Below are 14,712 nucleotides of genomic sequence, written 5' to 3'. Positions count from 1 at the left end.
ACAGCTATAAGTCGCCTGTCTCCAGTCGCCTGCCCAACAAAACAACATAAAAAGATAAATGAACACTGAATGACCCTGATGTGGCCCTGTTCCTTCATCATATAAATAACAAAAAAGGAGGGCGAATAAAGCAGACCGTGCCGGGGGCCAATTCCCCAACGGGTGCTTATATGAAATGCAACTTTCAGCCGTTCTCCCTGCTCAGAATGTCGCATTTATTTGCAGGACTCTGTTTCAATTTAAGGGGAATGGCAGCTGAAGGAGGCACAGGGGACAGTGTCTCATCACCGCCACTTACCACTCTTATAGGCCCGCTGCCGGCGAGAAAACCCTCAGCAGGCAGCTCCACTTAAACAGTGAAGACCTCCACCAGTCAATGTAATGTGGGGAGCTCTGATGGCCTCATATTCCCAGTCCCGCGTGAGTGTGTGGGTGTTTGTTCATATGGGCGTGTATGTTCACTGCTGAGAGTTCGGTAAAAAAAAAACAAAAAAAACATTTACATCGTTTTTAGAGGAATCAAAGGTTTTTCATTAACTTGCACTGCTTTTATTTTGAACTTTGCACAAAAAAAAAAAAAAATCATGGTTTTAAAAAAAAACGTTACATTGGCCAATTCAAATAACCGCTGACTACTGACTCCGAAAGCTGCTGAAGGGAAAAGATCCAAGCGCAAACTTCAGTAAATGGCTAAACACCTAAAGCAGTTAGAATAAATGTGGAAAGATTATTTTTAGCTAAATATGCGTATCAATTAACCCTTAACTAACCGTTAAGACGGTTAAGGGTAGAGTAGCTCTCGTCACGACAAACACGGATTGGTTTCTTTTTGACTGACATTTATTTCATCTCTTCTCCCATGCTGTTCAGCATGCCACTCCATTTACGCCGTTTACGCCTTTTATGACAAGTGACAAACTGTACAAACACAAATATATATCAGCTCAAACAAAGGCATAAAGTAAATGAGAGAAAAACGTTGCGCTGCGTAAGACAACAAAACGCATCACTAAGACAAGTAATAATACCTCATTAGCCGCATGTCATGAAAAGATGTTCTTGACACACCTGGGTCATACTTTGCAGCATCGATTAATTCTACCGTTGCAGCACACAGGTACTAACATTGGTTCCAGGCCGAAACATAACAGCACCGATAAGAACAACCTTAGAAAATACACTGTGAAATTAACCCATGTTTTATCTTATAACACACACATGAATTTACACATTCAAAGTTTTCATCTGAACTATTTAACAACATAATTTTTTTATTATTAATTTTAACATGAATTCAGCAGCACTTACAGGTAGGGTGGAGGATGTTGTTTAGGACAAGGCAAATTTATTTGGATAGCACATTTCAGTACAAGGACAACGCAGTGATTGATGATTAAAACATAGGAAAATAAAAACAAATTAAAAGCAATTTGGAATACTATGTAGAAAATTTAAACAAAATAAAACATGGGAAGATGGACACTAAAAGCAAATATTAAAAACAGTTGGACTACAAAGTTGAACTAATGATGTTTCAGTAAACAATTTAACTAGAACAGTCAAAGGCAATCCTAAACAAATGTGATTTTAATCTTGATTTAAAAGAACTCAGAAATCATTACTTTTACGGTTTTCTGGGAGTTTGCTAGGCGGGATTTTTGTAGATGTGACGTATCAGACAAGCAACTATTTTGATTCCGACAACAATGCCGGCTCGCAGCAAGGAAGTAAGCGGTAACATTGATGCTGCTATTTAATCAGTGTTGTCCAATCTACCGAATATTAATTATTTAAAAGAACACCAGAGAACGACTTTGAAGGTTTTAGCCAGTGGAAACGATGTTTTCGCCCATTTCCTGATTGGGTTTGGTAAGAGCTTGATCTTTCCTAATTTCAGCGTCACAGGTTGGTTTCGATGTGAGTAGTTGAAGTAGCACGTCGGTAAAGATGACTGACAAGTGGTTTATCCAATCATATGCAAAGATTTTTGAAAAAGGCCCCTCCTTCTGAAATATATCTCCAATGACGCAATCCTAGGTGGATGTGTGGAGCTCTGTGGAATGAAATCCATCTGGCAAGATTCAGGTATATAAAAAAAGCTAGCATTAGCCTAGCACTTTAGCAAACTTCTCCGCTTTAAAACATCATAAATGGGAACTGAACACTGACTTGAAAATATCTCTGTATTTGTAAAATGACTGAATCTAAGACCTTGTAGATGGTCTACAAGGCACTGAGTGGATGTTGGGGCAAAGTGCATTTAAGAGTTGCTGGTTAGGAAAGAACCATGTTGATCCCCTCAGGTCAACAGAGACCTCGTCACTTTGTGTTCTCAGAGGACGAGGACTAAATTTTTGGTTGTTTAATCTCTATGGTCCTCAGTTTTCCAACCAACTGAAAACCTGAGGCATATCTGATGGTTCTTCTAAATCAGGACAGAAAACTGTTTACTGTAGGCTTCCTAAAAATTGAGACTACTTTATCATTTCTATCATGTCTTGGCTTTTTATTTGTTCTGATTTACATTCATTTATGTTTATGAGAAGCTTAAAGTTTTTCTTGTCTTTCATGTTCTTTTGTTCTCCTGGGAAGCAGTTTGAATAACCGTGCATATAAATTGTGCTCTACAAATAAACTTGCCTTCTCTTGTTGCAGAGCCAAGCATTTATACATTTATGCAGCGTCAGTACGATCAGAAGAACGAACAGAAATCAGCCGAAGAAAATTAGAATACAAATCTAAACAGACGGCATTTTAAAATCTACAACAAATCCCCGACACCGACAGTAAATAAACTGCGTTGTTTTATTTCTTCTATCACTTTCATTTCAGATTATCCTCTGAATGTGTAGGCATGAATGTGTAAGTTACCTTAATAGTGACATATTGTGTAGTTAAAACACAAAACAAATCGTATCTTGTGGGTCCTAACTAGGAGTCAGTGAGAATTCAAACTAAGTAAAACAGTGGGACTTCCTGCCCAAGGACGTTCCTGAGTGCGCTGGAAAAGATGGCATACGGACGTTGCTCGCCTAAAGGGTTAATCTTGATGAAAAGCAAACAAACACGTCCATAAATAGGTGCTCTCCCTGCAAGGAGGACTTCATACGCTACAAGCTCATTTGAAATTCAGCTGAACATCTCACACGATGGTCGAACATACAGGGCTGACAGCGGGGGGTAAATTAGAGCTTGGAGATGAATTATCAGACAATTAAAAAAAAAAGTGAGGCAGAGCCAAAGAGAAACAGCACACAGATGACACTGGCAACGATTGCTGGAAGTCTTGCTTTTTCTGAATTATACGAATCTGTTTTATCTGCTGATGTTAAATGTGAAAAAGAAGGTTCATTTCAGAAGCTGTTTTTTTTTTTAAAGAAAATCAACAATTAGTTAAAATGCAAGACAAAACTGTTGACGAGGTGAAATATGTTTCTGTTCCCACTCCATCCTGTCTTCCAGGGGTATTCGGTTTGATTTCAATTAAAGATCCTGAGTGTGACTCTGAGAGAAAATGCCTGCCTTTAATTAAACAGTCCAAGTTCGTGAAATAAATTGTTGTTTCCCCACAACGTGCTCAATTTGATGAGCCCCAGTCTCCAACTTCATTATTGTGAATGAACATCGCCTCATACCCCTCAGGTCCCCGGCTCTGCAAACTGTTTGGCAAATAAAAAACATCATACCTCTTGAATATCATTAGTCTGCAGGGATACTGGATTAAGTGCGTGGGTATTTTGCGGACTGCAGGTGGCCTGCTCCGTCACTGATGAAGAGGTCAGGAGCTGGCGAGGTCCACGTGGTGCGATGCAGGCTGCTGCCTACTGGTCAATAATCTATTAAAAGACATCCCTCCCCCTTTTCTATGTGACTAATGCCTTTCACTGAGATGGTCTTCCAGAGGTTAATGCTGCTCAACTGACCCCAGGCCCCCCCCGATGAATACTGTCAATAGCTGATTCGGAAAAACTCTTCCTCATCCAAAAACACTCTGCTGGCCTAAACGTGTTAACGCCCAGTGCAGTTCTTTTTTTTTTCTTTTGACTCTGAAGTGTGAGGTTAAACTGTTTTTTTCATTTTGTTACATTTATGTCTTAGTTTTGCATTTGTGCCACACCTTTCCCATTTTCAGATCATGGATTGAATAATTTAAAGAAGAAGAAGAAGAACAAGAAGAAAGATCCTGAACTGTCCCACAGTGGGGAAATGCAGGTGTACCAGTAGCAACGAGGAACATTTCAAGATAAGAAATTATACAAAAATAATAATAAAAAATAATAAAAAATAAAAAATATCAATTAATATTAGTTAATAAAAAATATCATACTCATATCATTTAACCTAAGTAAATGTGCAACTGAGTAGGATTATATAAAAAAATTGCAAACTTACATGTATGTCTATTGGTCATAAAAATCACCAATAGACTATTTATAAGAATGAACAAATTGTGTAAAAACGGCAGAGATTTAAATACCTATGGAGTTTGCAGGGAGCAGCGATGATGATAAAGTCAAATTGCTGGGAGCAAGCATCTGATATAATGCTCTTTTTTGCATTCAGGATGCTGCAGTTCATCACTAAATAAATGTTCCACTTCTTCATGTCTAGAGTGGGAGAGATTGTCCAACAGAGACGTTTTTTTTGTTGTTGTTGCCACAGTCCTCCTGTCTCCCACCACCTGAGCTGGGTCAGGGTGGCATCCTAGAAACGTCCTGATGAGCTTACCCAACTGCTTCCTCCCATCTGTAAAAAGCCGCTGCTCCAGAAAACTACACCGTAAAAGATGTCTGATATCACCACAGAGTCAAAAAAGGAGTTGAAAAGCATCCCTTGCACTGCAAATGATTTCAACTTCCTTTGCAGGTAAAATGTTCTCTGATCCTTCTCCTAAAAAGCGTCAGCATTGTGCTCCAGTCCAGATTATTGTTCAAGTAAATACCCAGGTACTTGTATGAGTCCAGTCTCTCAATAAGCAGTTCCTTGGTTTCCCTCGCTTTGATAAGGAGATATTTCCGCTGGCACTAGTCAACAAAATCCTGTGTCCACTGTCTGTCCTCTGAGTTGTCCTCGCCTGTGAAGAGACCAGCTATGATGGCAAAGTCATTAAAGAACATCTGAAGATGGCAACCAGGAGATCAGATGGAGAAGTCTGCATTGTAAAGGAGGAACAGGAAAGGTACTAGTACAGTTCCCTGCAGGGTTCCTATACTGCAGACCAGCCTGTCAGAGGCACAGACCTTTCTCCTCACATACTGTGGGCAGACAGTAAACTATCCACATGGACAGATGATAGTCCGGTCCTGACAGCTCCAGCTTATCCCTCAGAAGTTCTGGCTGAATTGAATTAAAAGTACTTGAGAAATCAAACAACATGATTCTGACAGTGCTTCTAGGATTCTCCAGGTGGGTCACAGTTCGGCGCAGACGGTAGATCATGGCACCGTCCACCTTCATGCCAGGATGGCAGGCGAACTGCAGCGGATCCAACAAAGAACTCACCAGGGGACAAAGATGGTAGAGGGGTGGCCTCTCGAGGGTCTTTATCAGATCAGTGCTGCCGGCCTGTAACTGCTGAGGTCCTCTGGATGTGTGGTCTTGAGGCACTGGTACCACACAGAAGCTGTGGTACTTCCCCAGCTTCCAGCTCTTATTGAACATGTATCCCATGATGCAATTTTCAGATCATGGATTGAATCATTGGTCCTCTGTGACAGTCATAGCGTTTGATAACCAGTGCTGTCCTGCCCTGAGTTTACTCTTTTTCACCAGCTAGACAGTGAGATAACAACACTCCAATAAACAGACTTCTCTTTCCTTTTGCTTATTTATTATAGAATGAGAGAGTTAGAGGGAGTTCTAGGGCAGTTTCTAAATTTAATCCAGTGTAATTTACAAAAGGCAAACCCTATCTTAAATCTTTTTTTAAACTTCCCCAACAAAGTTGTCCTTGACCTGCCTGCTGTCTTCCTATATTTTGCTGTCTTCGAGTTGCTGTTTATTCCCTTATGTTCTACTATGAAACTCTGAGATGTTCACACAACAGCTACATTAATAGTGGGATTAAATTACACTTTCTTTACTGAATAAATAACTTTTAAAGGCAATTGGTTAATACAGATTTTTATCTAGGGGCATTGGAGTAAATACGGCTGAGTACAAATGGACGCCCAACCTTTCAGATGTTAATTTGTAGAAAATTAGAAAAGTATGACAGTCCTTCAACTCTGCTCTGTTTTGTGTTTGTCTATAACATAAACATGTTGCAATGACAATAAAGATGATTAATGATTAGTTAATTAATCAAAAAATACTGAATTATGGTTATTATTATTCGTCTACTTCATTGAAAGGACTATTAGAGATGTCCCAAAGTCAGCCAACTCTTTGGCCGCGAAATGCCGTTGGAAATAAATTACACATCATGCAAGTGACCTCAAATTGATGTATGAAGTTATCCTCACAGTGTCTGTTTTCACTTCAAGGAAAACATCCCACCTCTGTCTGAACTTCGATGAGACTGATCGGCCTCCAACTGCGTTTGAGGCTTCTTCAGTCGTAAAGGTGCCTCCCTGGAATATGCGACGCACTGGTCTCTGTACAGCTTCCCGAATGGTAGAACATCATGTTTTGTCACAAGCCTCAGCCGCAATTAAATTACGCCACAATTCCTAAATCGGATTGGCTCGGCTAACATGTGGCCTCGTTTTTTCCCCTTCCCCTTTTGTCCTCTGCCAACCTATTTCAGAGACAGTTCCATTAGAAGAAGTGAATGATATCAAATATTTATCCTTAAGACCGCGTCGGCACAACATTTCATTCAAATGTATTTTCCGTTGTGTGTGTAAAAAAAAAAAAAAAAAAAAAAAGTTAGATTTTGCTAGATTAAAGAAATTCACAATACTCAATGGATTTCCAACACTACTGTCATACCAAATTTTATTGGGAACCAAAATCTATGACGGGAAAGCGATCTCTCTTTGTTTCACTGCTCTGTCTCAATAAATCACCTGCTGCCTTCGCGAGCAGAAAGTCATTTGAAATTCTAGCAGCAGATCTTGTCTGAGTGCGATGAGGACCACGGGCAGACCTCATGTCTACGTGTGGAGCAGAAGGAAATTAGCTGCACCTGAATGACAAGGCAAAAGGCTCCTACCCCCAGAGGGACTGTGATCTACACACAAACTCCCTTTTAATAGACTTACACCTCATTTGGCCTCTAAAGCTTGTTGAAGGGTCCCAGAGGACGGGGAAGGGGGGGGAGGGGGGGGGGGAAGCGGGCCCCTCAGAGGTCAGCACGCTGCTCGCTGTAAACCAGCTGCAGTGAAAGGGAGAGCTTGATTAGATGGCCATTCACACCCAGAAGGGGACAATGCTACATTTTGCCTTGCTGAACAAGAGGGACATTTTGTCTGGCCTGTCGCGGGCAATATTTGTTATGTTGAGGAAAGCTGTTTGAAAGTGCTCAGAGGAGACCGAGCGATGCTTCGTTCAAAGACGGCTAGCTGCCGGTGTTCAAACAGACGATCCGTCACCTTCTGTTTAAACACCAGTCTGGTTTCCTGCGGGTTCGGAGGAGTTCAGCGCGATTAAATCTTTGCAACATGCAAAGTTAACTTAGTGAAAATGTCCACTTTTGAGAAAAGTTAGACCTTACTAAAAAAAAACACCTACGTACATAGAAACACACACAAAAAATGTATCCATGTTCCACATCTTGCCATTAGACTTATTCATGCAAAATGGTTGAAAAGGCTAAGCTTGGAGATTTTTTCTTTTCTTTTTACAAGAAATATGTCTGAAAAGTTTGGCATGTATTTGTAACATGCTCCATTTATTCCTGTTCCTCTAAATAAAATCCACTGCAACCAGTTGCCTTCAGAGATCACTTAGAGTCCACTTGTGTGAGTTTTTTCTCAGAATACACCCAGTTGCTTGGTGAAGGCCTCTGATGTTTGTTAGAGAAAATTAATGAACAACTAACATCGTACAGGCCAAGGAACACACCTGACAGGTCAGGGAATAGGTAGTGGAGAAATTTTTAGTAGGATTTGGTTATGTTTACATTGTTGAGATTGCTTACATTTCAATTGATTACAAAAAATAACAGCTGCACCTTATCCTGCCATTTATTGTCATTTACTGCAATTTACTGTGATATTCTCAAGCTGTATTCTCAAATTTCGTTCTGTACGCACTCTGTGCATACAAAATGACAATAAAGTTGCCTTTCAACATCCCACAGACCTATGTTCAATCCACCATCTAAAAATAGACAAAGTGTGGTACAACTAGACATGGATGTGTAATTGACCGAGCAGAGGAGGAGAGCAATGAGCAGAGAAACAGCCAAGATGACCATCCATGGTGACTCTGGAGGAGCTCCTCAAACCCACAGCTCGATCTGGGGTGGAATGGCTGATTTAAAGAGTCAACCCAAATCAAAAATTTATTCCAATGCAGACCTTAACAATGGGAGGTCACAGATGCTCTCCATCCATTCAGACAAATCTTAAACTGTTTCGCTAGCAACGCATATAAGAGTTTTATTTGAATGTCACTAAATTATTGTAACTTTGAAGACAATCTTTATCACGATTATCACAAATGCTATTATAAGTAAAGCATGTTATTGTTATTATTATTATTATTATTATTATTATTAGTAGTAGTAGTACAATTTCTTAATTAATTTATTTCTTTTCCACATTTTAGTTTATAAGGTTCCTGTTTATACTGTATATAATGGGCATCTTTCTATCTTTCTTTCTTTCTTTCTTTCTTTCTTTCTTTCTTTCTTTCTTTCTTTCTATCTATCTATCTATCTATCTATCTATCTATCTATCTATCTATCTATCTATCTATCTATCTATCTATCTATCTATCTATCTATCTATCTATCTATCTATCATACCCACTTTTTAGTCAGAGTAGATCCTCAGAATTACTGACCAATAGTGGATATATTTTAATCTATAAACATTTATAAATGGAAATTTAACTTGTGTGCCTGATTGGAAATACTGCCTGTCTGTTTTTCTTTGTTCAGTTTTTTTTTTTTTTCTAAACATAAATCTCTCGGTGACATCCAAAACATTGATGCTTAATTATTTCTGAGGAGGCTTTCTGCATAGCCCCCGTATCCCCGGGTTAATTCAGAAACATTCCCCCGTCTTCCCAGGGGTATAGAGTTTGCATTTTAAGTGAGGCCCAGCACAGACTCCCAGCAGCATTTTAACTTCCTAAGTTGAAGTGTGGCTGGGGTTAAGTGGTCCCTGTGCTCACGGCACCTATCTCAGCCCAAACATGACAGCTGGGGACTTGACTGTTACTATGGAAATCACCCCCACCTCCTCCTCTGGGCCTGTCCACCCGCGAATGTGCTTGAAAATGCCCCAGACTGCTCACTTGAAACCGTACAAGTCCCTCTTCCCTTCCCTGTGTTAACGAGTCAGTTTTTTTTGTGTTGTTCTGCCTTGTTTCAAACTATATTTGCTGTATTAATGTGGAAAACTGCTTAGGGTCAACACTCAGGTGGATTTTTTGATAAAACATGAGGATCCCATCCCTGTAAGCAGAGTTGAGACATAGATGTGAGGCGAAGTCTGTTTGACTTCACAAAATAAAGAAAATAAAAGTAGTTGCTCTTATATGTCAACATAGTCATTGGCCGATATATTGATTCAAATTGTAATTTGTTAACAAATTAGTTCTGACAGGCAGGAAGAGCTACGGACAGGCAACTCTGGTCCTTTTCAACTGTACAGGGAGTAAAGGGCTTTACGGTTTAAAGTATTTTCTTTATTCTACTCAAAGTCTACTTTTTGGAAATTTGGTGAACTGTCTCTGATAAATATTATTTATCAGCGGAGTTCATCTGGTTTTCATCAGAGATTCACCCAACTTGTAACCGAAATAAAGTATGGTGTACTATAACCTTTCCCCCCAAAAAACATTGAATGATTAATGTAATTATCCATAAAAATTTAAAAATTTTTTATGACTGTCTTCATATATCAAGAAAAAACCCTAACTAGAAATAAACATATACGGGTACAAAATGGCTTCAACACATGGACACAAAGTGGTTTGTTTGCGGATTTTAAAAGGATGTACAATGAAAAAGAAAAGAAAAAGAAAACCCACCTTGGTCAATTCTCAATCGCTAATTTTCATTGGTTGAATTTATTAGTTTTCATTTGTGATGCTGTATTAAAAAACAAACAAACAAAACAAAAAAGAAAAACAGCAACATAAATCAGAGGCTTTACATTTGGGATGTGTTAACTTTAACATGTTAGCTGTCAGGGAGGAAACTTCGACACCTTAAAGAGAAAATATTGACTAAGAATCTCTTCCACTGATTTGGGTTGATAACAATGCAGTTGGGCAATATATCACTGTGCTCTGAGGAAGCTCACATTATTCCATTGTTCAGAGGGGGATCTTATTGCTCAAAGGAACCAAACAAATGATTGTGATTTATTAAGAATTATTTTATTTTTTTTAGGTATGTTGCAAAGATGCAAACAAGTTTGATGGCACCAAGGATATCAACAAGATTTGTAAAACACTTTAAAACAAGTTTTGATGTTCTTTTGGGGTAAATATGACATCTGACAGAGTATTATTCCTTTTAGTCACAGACTAATTGCCTGTTAAATTGTTCTCTTTGCATTATGCACTCTCAGAGGAACTGTTAGCCAAGGTAAAGAATCTTCAAAGTTCACTGGTAAAAATTTATTTATTTTTTTGAGCTCAGTCTCCATTACCATTAAAGTGTATCGCCGTGCCTAAATATTAATCGGGAGTGGTGCAAGACAAAACTCCCTTTTCTATTCTACCATCACAAACAGACATGCAGAGTTTACCAAAAATCTACTGGGACTTTAACTGGAGCCATGTGCTTTTTAGATTGAGCTTTTTGAATTAAAAAAAAAACTCCCTGTGGGTTTTTAGTGAGACAAAGGATGAAAATGTGGGAAAGCACCTTAAGAGCACTGTAATGTACAGTGGAGTATCTGACACTGTTGGACTGTTTTGCTTCCAAAAACCCTGTGAACCTTGTTTAAGTGCATTGTATAATTTTTTTAGAGGTATTAAGACCTTTTTTAATGAAAATATTGCGACCTGTGCAAGAAAGCTAAAAAGGGGTGGCCAGTGGATCCTTCAACAAAAAAAATGACCTCCCAAGAAAGGCCCAATCAACACGGAAACAATTTACAAGACACAAACTCTACGTTCTTCAATAGTTATCACAGAAAACCTGTGAAATAAGACACGGGAAGAAAGCAAAAGAGACAGTTTAGAGTTTTAGTTTTAAGATGGTGCAATGGGAATTATCAAAGATCAGTCTTTCTGTATGCCTCAGTGTTGTGAAATTTACAAACAAATAGCGACTAAGAGATATCCTGCTGGCAAAATCAGATGTACGGCGTCGTGACTAAAGGGCGTCAATAATTGTGTCAACACTAGTTTTAAATAAAATCTACCATATTTTAAAATAACTTTTTATCCCTACTGAGTAATTATGCTCTAATTGAAGGGTGGATAAAAAAAAATAAAAAAGTTTTCATTATGGGATTATACTACAAGAATGAAAGACAAGACACATCTTTACCAGGAATGCGAGTAGATACGGCCACCACTAGTTGTATTTTTGACCCTTCAATAAAAACCTGTTGTCACCTTGCTATAACTCAAGAAATCAACAAAGAGGGAATATAAATGGAATCTGCTCTTAGGCTAATGAAGAGAACACAAGTTATTAAAGTTGTATCAGCGTTTGGCTGAGAGCATGCAGGTGGGAGCTGACAGTCTTGTGCCAGCCGTTCTCCGCTCAGCCCCTCTTCCCCGGGGCAAAGCGCTAGCCTGCTGAGAACACACATGAGCGGCCTACGCGAGGGCCGAGGCTGGGATCCCAACAGCTCCAACCGACGCTCCCTCCCCCTCCTGCCGACATCTCATTCGTCATGCCGTGTGTTGGCACAGCGAAGGATAAACCGGTCCGATCTGTGGGACAGGCGGCAAAGGGCACATGAGAGCAGCTTTCCCACCGGAGCCCCTGGACCAGCACATTCAGATTAGAGGAAATTTGTTCCACAATATTGTGGCCTCCTGCTTTCCAAGGCTGGGCCCGCACAGAAGGCAGAAGGCAGAAGGAGAGAATTGGGCGGTGGCCAAACCTTTTCAACGAGCTCCTCGTTCACGCCACATGTGCCGAGCTCGACTCCCCACTGATCCTGCTAGCTTTATAGCCTCCCTGCCTGATGGAACAAATGCTACACTGCAGAAAATAAACTTATCTCATTTGGATGACAACACATTCCCCCAGGTTATAATGTTGCACCATTTTGAAAAGGCAGACAGGGTCAATTGTACACTTCCAGCTCAACCAGAGAGTTTTTTGCTGTGAAAATGCCTGTCTCACCACATGCCTGACAATGAATTTGGGACAATTTGCCTTATTGACTCCCTTGGAGCTTAGACTAAAGAGTTCCCTTAGGGTTTTGATAGCATGCTCTTTTTTTTCTAACATATATTTCGAAGGGACCCTCCCATTTTCTTTTTGTGAAGAAGCAGCAACTCATCTTATTTTCATCCAGTACATCACAATGTGTGTGTGTGCGTGTTTTGAGGAGGACGTATCGCATGATTGATGACCTTTGTAGATTATCCCCAGTACAAAAGCCATCATTGAACAGCAGGGCTGCCATTGTGTGTGGGATGTCTCCCATTGATTTAAGTAGTATATTTTCATGATCTATAAAGAGGCCAGCTGGAGAGAAAATTGTTTGCTCTCAAACATTTAGTGTCTAAAAGCCATCACACTTGTGATTAGAAAATGATCACCGCTCTTCCACTTCTTTTTTTCCCCTCATTGAACAATACTCCAGTTACAGCCTTGTGTGCATAGTAAGACAGATAAAATAAACCACGTGCATTACATCTAAAATGCAAACACCAAGTGATAAAAAAGCAAACATTGTCACCCCTGTGGTCTCTACATCACAAATATGATCTCATTTGCGGCACTTTGAACATTTTATCAATTTTACCTTTCCCTCTTCCGCTTTTATCTGCTTTGCATTCAATGCCCCAAGAAGACCCATGCATTTAAGTAAATAATGCTCTAGCATCATAGTTCTATGATTTCTATGATATCATGCCATGCAAGATGTGATCTCCATCTAAGCCAGTCTGCCAAATACGTTTGTGGACATCTCAGAAAATCCATGCCATATAGCAGGGGGTTTCAAATTCATTGAATGTGAGCCTCCCCTTGGAATAGGTAAAGATAATAAAAAAAAAAGGAATAGGTAAAGATACCCCCCCCCCCCCCCCAAAACCACAAACCTACCCCACACAGGTCCCTGCAGTAAAAGCATCTTTCTTTTGTGTTCCTTGAATGCTGTGTTTCAAAAACAACTGATAGCCCAACACATGTTTTTTTAATTGTATTTCTTTTAACAAAGTACATTCATAAAAAAAAGCCTATTCATAAAATATCTATCCAAATATTTTCATTTTACATGCTACTTTTAGTGAAACATCACGGACTGAGGGCTTAGTTTTAAAACTGAGCTGTCATTAGAGCAAATTCATAAACGATTGTTTTTAACAGCAGACAAACTGAACTAAACAGACGCCAATGTCAAACTGAACTCACGTCAACAGGAGACGTCAATTGAAATAATAATAAAAAAGATAACCAAAATAAACAGACGTCAACATGTTCCACATCCCGATTTACTTTTTAGGCTAATTATACACAATTTAATCCTATTGCTATTTTAACAACCAAGCATTTTATTAGATCTTATCTGATGTATTTCTGATGTTTGTCACTTTGTTTTACCTTTTTTTAAAGTGCTCTTTAAATAATGATGACAATGATGATGATTATGATCAGAATAAACTTCTTCAGAATAATCACCTCGCAGAAGCTGGAAAGAAAAGAAAAGAGCCTTTTCACACCTCACTTAGTAACTCTAATATTTTAGTCTAAATATTTTAGCCTAAATATTTTAGGCTAAAATATAAAACTTTTTAATTGTTTTTCTTCAATCCCTTGGTGATGTTTAGTCATTTCTGCCAAAGGCTGCAGCATTTTGATTTAATCCATCTGAATGCAGTATTTGCAAGGCCTACTCTGATTGGATGGGGAAAAAAAACCTGTCTGTGATTGGCTGGTGGAGTGGACAGTAGCGCGAGCAAAGTAGCTCGTGGGCAGAGATGGAATTGAGCGCAAGGAAAGTGGGTTGAGAAGAGTTTTTCAGAGTTGAGTGCGTGCCAGACCGGTTTTGAGCATTGAGAGTTGTCTCACTGCGCGCTTAGATCGGTTCCTGCGCGCTCAGACAGAAGGCACGAATATCGCTACATAGTTTCACAGAATTGAGCGGCAGCTCTCTCTTCTTCTCTGTCTTCTCTCGTCTCCCCTGTGACTCTTTGGCGCCCCCCAGGGGAGGCGCGCCTCACCTATTGAAAACCACTGCCATATAGCAAACATTGCTATTGCGATGGCCCGGATAACACACAGGCATCCATGGTATATACTTCTGTACTTTTTGATGCCATAGTTACTGCTCACCTGTACTATATGGAAACTATATAAATTATACTGAAATGTCACTTTAATGACCCAACAACCACATTGGTTAATCTCATGCTATACTGTGCAGACACTCTGTCTGCAACAATGAAGGTTCCCTC

The sequence above is a fragment of the Fundulus heteroclitus genome, chromosome 10 (genome assembly GCF_011125445.2).
Source record: "Fundulus heteroclitus isolate FHET01 chromosome 10, MU-UCD_Fhet_4.1, whole genome shotgun sequence".
Lineage (NCBI taxonomy): Eukaryota > Metazoa > Chordata > Actinopteri > Cyprinodontiformes > Fundulidae > Fundulus > Fundulus heteroclitus.
This window is presented reverse-complemented; position numbering follows the sequence as displayed.